The sequence below is a fragment of the Gopherus evgoodei genome, chromosome 7, assembly GCF_007399415.2.
Source record: "Gopherus evgoodei ecotype Sinaloan lineage chromosome 7, rGopEvg1_v1.p, whole genome shotgun sequence".
Lineage (NCBI taxonomy): Eukaryota > Metazoa > Chordata > Testudines > Testudinidae > Gopherus > Gopherus evgoodei.
Genome location: NC_044328.1, coordinates 59155842 through 59163931, shown reverse-complemented (window position 1 = coordinate 59163931; position 8090 = coordinate 59155842). Strand labels below are relative to the sequence as shown.

The 8090-nt window shown below is 46.8% G+C and overlaps 1 long non-coding RNA gene across 1 annotated transcript in view; it reads right to left on the bottom strand.

The window, feature by feature from the left end:
- Positions 1-8090, bottom strand: part of LOC115655446 — a 50175-nt gene that overhangs the window by 17511 nt on the left and 24574 nt on the right. Inside the window, exon 2 of the long non-coding RNA XR_004001390.1 lies at positions 92-199. This is a non-coding gene — a long non-coding RNA (uncharacterized LOC115655446). The remainder of the gene's footprint in view (positions 1-91; positions 200-8090) is intronic.

The following is an 8090-nucleotide window of genomic DNA, read 5'->3' as shown; positions in this document are numbered from 1 at the left end:
TGCATGGAGATGTGCACTGACGGTGCCTGGAAGAGCACAAGTTGCAACCAGAACCGCCTCACTATCTGTGAATTTTAATCCTTGCTCCTACCTTTCCTTCAAAATGTCAGACATCTGTAGGGTCCTTTGAATTCTCTCTTTCATCCACAAACAAGAATCTGTTTTCTCAGCATTGTAGTTAGTGATTTCTGTGATTATTCTGTATGAGAAAATGAAAATCAATAAAGTCATGATGCACTATCTTCCTTCCTCACAACTCATCGAAACATAGTTTAATTTTGACCAAAATTGGCAGAAAACTTCTAAATACAATTAATGATGCAACTATGTACTCAAAATTCTACTGTTTGGAAAGTTTGGGAAATATTTAGCTCCAGACTATCTACTTTATGCATTTTCCCATACTTTGCCTTTGTCTGTTGTGACACAAAAGTATGAACTTGTTTATACCGTACATCAAACTTCTTGTCATTAGCTCTAGAATAGACTGATTTGAGAACAGTTTTTTTCATCTGCTATTTTTATGAAGTTATGTAGACAATAAGACCCCAGCCACCTAATTATAGAAAAAATTTATTGGTTAAACCAAAGACACAAGTCTAAAGTCCACATGGTACACCTGTAATTATCTCTTTACTATCACTGAAAACAATGACAATACATGTAAGCTACTTATATAACAGTAATGACTCTTAGTAGAGGGCTGTAGAATGTCTTGTATAAATATATCGTGTGAATTACAAAGTGTAACTATGTGCTGTTATGGAACCCCAACATATAACTACGAGCTACTGAATGTCTGATGCAACATTACTACTCCAGGGACCATTACTACTTTTCTGCAGCTGAGCACATGTACTGCCACTTTACTGTCGGCACCAATCTCATGCCTATGGCCCAAGCCCAGGGCAAACAGGCATTGTGCTGCCTTTCTTCCCTGTGGGACTAGAGCTGGTTAGTAGACTCAGCAGCCGCCTAACACCACAAAACGTGGTCAAGAAGGAGACAGACCCGTTAGCTCAATGAGTAGGGTATTTACTCAGGACACTAGAGTGCATGGGTCAGGTTCTTCGCTTTCCCTGTTGAGGAAAAGGGTTTGGAGGTTGTGGGGTCTGTCTCCTCCCAGATGAGAGTCTGAGAGGAGAAGCAGTGCTCCTGCCTCACCTTTACCCAGTGGTTAGGGTACTCACCAGGCGCAGGGGTCGATGCTGGTTCAATCTCCTGCCCAGTGAGCGGCAGCCAGGCTTAGAACAGGGGTATGCCAGCTCGCAGGTGAGTGCCCCAATCATTAAACTAAGGCATAAGCTGATGTGGGCTACTCTATGGCTATTGGTAAAGCTATTCCAATATTATTCAATAATTATTGGGCCATAGTCTGAGGCCCTCTCTAGTCCAGGGGTTTGAGTGCTCACCCAGCAGGTAATAGAGTCAGATTCAAATCTCCTCTTTGATTGAGGGAAGGGGATTTGAACTGTGGTCTCTTACCACTCAGGTGAATGGCCTAAGTACTAGTCTATGAGGTACACTGATGGGTTGTGCCCTCAGTCAGTCTTGTTGAAGCTGTTCCACATTAACTACCCCTTAATTGGGCCAAAGCAAAGAGGAGAAGCCCTCTATGATATGGGGGTAGAGGCCCCCACATGGACAAACCTGGGTCAACTCCCCTTTCTGCCTGTTATGAAAGGGTTTGAACAGGGGAGCTGCAACCTTAGGTGCATGCTCTTGGCACTGGCTCTTCCACTTCTACTTAAACATTAATTGGGGCCCCAGAAAACATGCAAATTACCCTTTTGTTTCCAGTGGTTAGAGTATTCACCCAGGCTATTAGAGACCCCACTTGAAAGTACTCTGTCATACAGGCGTTTATGAATAAAGTGGAACAGCTTCCACAGGCAGGCCTGAGGGAGTCCCCCCGCCACACACACACCATGTATATAGCCCACACGCCTGGCACTAAATGATTCCCTTCAAACAGCTTCTTAACAGGAATGGGTGGTTGGGGATTTGACCCAGGCTATCCCATACCTTAGGTTAATGGTTCTCAACAGTGGCGCTGCAGCCCCCTAGGAGTCCATGTACCCTTTCAGGGGGGCCATAGGGTCCCACAGCTGAAACCCAAGCCCCAGTGCTCCCCATGGGGCAGAAGCCCTGAGCCCAGGGACAGAGTTGAGGTGCATGGGGGGCAATGCCTCCCCCAAACTGCATTGCAAGATCAGGGTAGTCCTAGGGGCAGCATCTCCCCCACATCCCTCCTTCGCCACCCCCACATCCTCCTCCCAAGGTGGGAAACCAGACCTGGGCGTGCAGAGTAGCTGCTATTCTGGCTGGTGCCATGGAGCAGGCAGCTGCAGTGTTCACTCCTCACTGCTGATGCCTCAGGTTAAAGCTGCTACCAACCTCCCAGGGGAACTGATGCCATGGAAAAGACGAAGCCAGTTATGCATAAAGCCTGGGAGATATTTCAGCCTGAAGGGTTAAGGGCTATAGTGAGAGAGCAAGGCTAACTCTGCAGTCACTCTCAGACAACTGGGGTTATAGCTATGGAGCGATCCCTAGGGAACAGAAAGACCTGTGGGGTGAGACGGCCGCCTGGGGAAGGAGGCTACCTGATAAAACAGGCCCGGAGCAAGTGCTCGTGGCCACCCCTGGTGCAAGGGCAAAACCTGGAGAGAGCTCTGGGAGGTGCAGTTTGTTATAAAACTCCCATGAAGACAAGAGGCTTGGGAAAAGGCCTGAAGAATGGTTAATGGTAGGAAGGATTCCAGGGTGGTAGATATCCGATGGAGGAGAGGATCGGCCTGGGTTCCCCTGCCAGTCACTGCGAAAGTGGCGTGGAGCACCCTGATGTGAAAGAATGAGCACAATTCAGAGCGCAGAGCTACAGGTGTGACAACACTGGGCCCAGAGTCAAGGGCAGAGACTTGGCACAAGGGCTTGGACTTGTTTGTTGGATGTGACTCTCTGTTCATGCCCCTCTCCTGCCCCACTCCTTAAGGGAGGGCACTAGACCATGCTGGGGACAGAGAACCAAATCACAAAGAGAGGAGCAGGACCAGAGCAACCATTGACAGGAGGCAATGCTACGTCACATGCAGTCATGGGGGGGAGGTGGAGAGGGTTCTCTAGTGCTGAAGCCAGTCTACCACAGGTGGTTAAAGCTGGACTTCTAGGCCATGGCTACACTAGAGAGTTGCAGCGCTGGTGAGGGGGTTACAGCGCTGCAACTTAGGATGTGGCCACACTTGCAAAGCACGGCCAGCGCTGCAACTCCCTGGTTGCAGCGCTGGCTGTACACCTGGTCGAGCCTCGGGTGTAGCGATTCCAGCGCTGGTGATCCAGCGCTGGTCAGCAAGTGTGGACCCCACCAGCGCTTTTATTGACCTCTGGGGTATAAGGAGCTATCCCAAAATTCCTGTCCACAACAAACCGGAAGAAAGGGGGCGCTCGGAGTTCAGCCAAACTGCTTATTTAAAAAACAAACAGAGCTCCTGTTTGCTGAGCGAGCTGAAGCAGGCAGGGGAATTACTTTGGAATGTTCACAGCTGTTTGCTTGAAGAGAGAAACAGCACTCTCACACGGCAGAGGGGGAGGGGGAAGTCCATGTTGAGCAGATGCTTATCTGGTCTGACGGCTATTTAGGAGTGCATAATTTGCATTTAGTGAATGAGAGAGGGGTGGGGGAAAGGGTCAGAACTTTTAAAATGATTGAAGGTAGGCACTGTGTGTCTTCCAGTCCTTAGAACTTGCAAGGCAGGGAGCTGAGAACAGTGTCAGCTCCAAAAATCCAATCTCTGTCTCTCCCACGCTCCCTGTCACATTCCACCCCACCCCCCTTTTGAAAAGCACATTGCAGCCACTTGAATGCTGGGATAGCTGTCCACAATGCACCACTCCCAACAGCGCTGCAAATGCTGCAAATGTGGCCACACTGCAGCGCTGGAAGCTGTTAGTGTGGCCACACTGCAGCGCTGGCCCTACACAGCTGTACGAACACAGCTGTAACTACCAGCGCTGAACCAGGATCTAGTTCTGGTTGAACAAACTGGTGCCTGTGTGACTCCTCACATCGTCTGGTGGATTCTCTTTGGCAATACTTGTATCCCTTGCCGTACCAATGATATTGTTTATATTACATAGCACTGTGTTTCCATGTGATCGGAACAGTGCCATTAACCCACTTGATTGCTTATTAGGCTGCAGAAAAATACAAGGGGCATGATCCATGGCTTGCCCTGTGCACCTGTCATAAACAGATAGCTAAGGGTTAATGTTCTTTTACCTGGAAAAGAGTAACCTGAAACACCTGACCAGAGGACCAATCAGGAAACAAAACTTTTTCAAATTTGGGTGGAGGGAAGTTTGTGTGCGAGTCCTTTGTTCTTGTGTCTGTCCCTCTCTGCTATGGGAAGGATTTTTCTGTCTCCTGCTTTCTAATTTTCTGTTTCCAAGTTGTGAGTACAAAGATCATAAAACAATAGGGGTTTTGTTTTTTTTTCTTTTGTATTTACATGTGTGTAGTTGCTGGAGTGTTTGGAATTGTGTTCGTTTGAATAAGGCTGTTTATTCATTTTTCTTTTAAGCAATTGACCCTGTATTTGTCACCTTAATACAGAGAGACCATTTTTATGTACTTTTTCTTCCTTTTTATATAAAGCTTTCTTTTTAAGACCTGTTGGAGTTTTTCTTTAGTGGGGAACTCCAGGGAATTGAGTCTGTACCTCACCAGGGAATTGGTGGGAGGAAGAAGTCAGGGGGAAATCTGTGTGTGTTAGATTTACTAGCCTGACTTTGCATTCCCTCTGGGTGAAAGGGGGGAGGGGAAGCTTGGCTCTCTCTCGGTACTTCTATTTCCAGGATTGGAAATAGGGAGGGTGGAATCCCTCTGTTTAGATTCACGGAGCTTGCTTCTGTGCATCTCTCCAGGAACCCTGGGAGGGAACACCTGGAAGGGAGAAGTGGGGGAAATGGTTTATTCCCCTTTGTTGTAAGACTCAAGGAATTTGGGTCTTGGGGTCCCCAGGGAAGGTTGCTGAGGGGACCAGAATGCCCCAAAACACTCTAATTTTTTGGGTGGTGGCAGCTTTACCAGATCGAAGCTGGTAACTAAGCTTCGAGGTTTTCATGCTAACACCCATATTTTGGACGCTAAGGTCCAAATCTGGGAATATGTTATGACATGGTGTGCAGCATTGTGGAAAAGATAGAATCCAGAAGCCAGTAGGAATATTATATTTTTCTTTTCTCTGCTAGGGGCTTTTAAGCAGAGAGGGTTTGGTTTTAAAAGGAATCAGAGAGAATTTTTTTTATGCTCTCTCTTGCAGTTTTTGGCTTGCATATTAAGCAAGGAACCATTAAGCTGTGACAAAAGGGTCTTTTGTGACACAATTGCATTCCCATTGTGAGACAAGTATCCAGCAATACACATGCAAATAAAGTGGTTTTTCCTGGTTTACATTACATTTAAAAGATTAGCTAGAGGAAGAAAGGGAAAAAGGCACTGTTGCTAGGCAGACCCCAGAAGGCAACAGAGAACCTGCAGTTCAGAAGATAAACACCGGAGGGCACCCCAACACAAGAAAACAGGATGTCACGAAAACCAGACGCAGTGCAGCTGGAAGCAATGGAAAAACAGATAGAACTGCTCAGAACACACATGGCCAGAGATGAGGCAACTCACAAACAAGAGATGGAAAGGCTACAAAAAGAACAAGATGCCAAAAATGCAGCCCACCACAGGAAACAAGAAGAAGAAGAGGCAGCCTACAGAAGACAGATAGAACTCCAGAGGGAGACCCACCGACAGGCCATGGAATTAGAAAAGGCTAAGCAACAGGCTCCAGCCAATCCTAACAACCCTTCACCAATTATGGTTCCACATCCCAAGAAATTTCCCACCTACAAGGCAGGTGATGACACCGAGGCCTTCTTAGAAAATTTTGAAAGAGCCTGTCTTGGGTACAGCATCCCTGAAGACCAGTACATGGTAGAATTGAGGCCACAGCTCAGTGGACCTTTAGCAGAGGTGGCGGCTGAAATGCCTAAGGAGCAAATGAATGACTATAAACTTTTTCAAACCAAGGCCAGATACAGAATGGGGATAACCCCGGATCATGCCCGTCGGCGTTTCAGAACCCAAAAGTGGAAACCAGATGTGTCATTTCCCAAACACGCCTACTACATTGGAAAAATTTATGAGGCCTGGATATCAGGGCACAATGTTAAATCCTTGGAAGAACTGCACCTCCTCATACAAATGGAGCAGTTCTTGGATGGTGTTCCTGAGGACATAACACGGTACATACAAGATGGAAAACCCAAAAATCTCACCGAGGTGGGGGAGATTGGAGCCAGATGGATGGAAGTGGCAGAAAGCAAGAAAGCTACTGTCAGGGGGAACAAATACCCCAGGGGGCACACCGACCATAAACCCTACAACCGAGGACAGCCAAAGACCCCACATACAACCCAAGTAAAGCCACAGACGCCCTATTCTTCCACCTCAACAGTCTCCAGTAACTCACCTCGACCCAGTGACCAGTCAGATGGAAGATGTTTTAAGTGTAATGAACTGGGACATATCAAGGCCAACTGCCCAAAGACTGCCAACCGAGTGCAGTTCATTACACCACCATCACACCAAAGATCCCCAGGCCCAGATGCCTCTCAAATACCCTTGGAGCGAAGGGAAAATTTGAGAGTGGGCGGAAAGAAGGTTACTGCGTGGAGAGACATGGGGGCACAAGTGTCAGCTATCCACCAATCCTTCGTAGACCCCAAAGCCATCAACCCAAAGCCCCAAGTGACAATTTACCCCTTCATGTCACAAGCTGTAGACTTGCCTACAGCTGAACTGCCTGTCCAGTACAAAGGCTGGTCAGGAATGTGGACTTTTGCAGTCTTGGAGGTTTTCATGCTAACACCCATACTTTGGACGCTAAGGTCCAAATCTGGGAATATGTTATGACAGCACCTAATCAGGGTGCAGGAATCAAGGTGCTAATTTCCTCTCAGATCAGCTCCTGGGGCAGTGCAGCTACTTTGGGCAGATTGTGAATTGACACGTCAGTCCCAGTGCTGTCAATCACTGTACTGTTATGGTTAACCCTACTGCAGCAATATCGGTGGTATCATGATTTGTTTCTCTATAACAAGTAGGAGCCCCAGTCATGGACCAGGACCTTACTGTGTTAGGTATTGTGCACACACAGCACCAAAAAAAACAGCCCTGTCCCAAAGAACTTACAATTTAAGAATAGGCCAAGAGTCAACAGGTGGATACAGATGTTCCACCAGGGGACCATGTAGTAGGGGATAATGGCTTTTTCTTGGCTTCCCTACTCTACCACTTTTCCAGGCCATGTTTTAGCACTTATGACCATCATTTCCCCTGCCTATGGCCATGAGCCTCGCTTGGCTTCTCACTTTGAGGCTGGAGAAATGATGGCCTGGACAGCAAGGGAATAGGCAGCAATTGCTAGATTGTTCTCTTTCTTATACTAGTTTTACACTCATGTACCTGCATTGAAGTCAGAGTTACTCCTGAGTCTGCCCCACCTGAGAAGAAACTTAGGCTTCAGTATTTTTAAGATTAATCTTTTTTAATTTTAATTTGGTTGACAAGGTGGCTCAAGAAATTGGTTATGCAAATCAGAGCTTCCCTCAGATTCTGGGCCCAATCCAGGTCAGGTCAGTAGTCACAGAGATTCATTGCAATATATGAGGGTTATTTACTGGCAAAGAGAAATGAGTTGCTGGTTAAAGTCTAGTGTTCAGTAAACATATACACACCTCATACAATGTACATGCCACCTCATGTCTCAATATCACAAAGTGCCCATGCATCTTTGTTGTCATTCTTAACTGAGCAACTAAATTCACTTAGAAATGGTTTTGTTTTAAGTTGGCGTATGCATATAGAACTCATAAACTAGGGTGAAGGATTTGTGTCAGCAAATGCCAGACTAAAACCCAACCCTGAAACCTTATTTATCTCTTAAGTTTACATAGCTTTGATGAAGGCAGCCAGCTGGTTTAGTACCCATACTTACTTGCCCACACCTTCAAATACCAGCCTGCTTCCTGGCACTCCA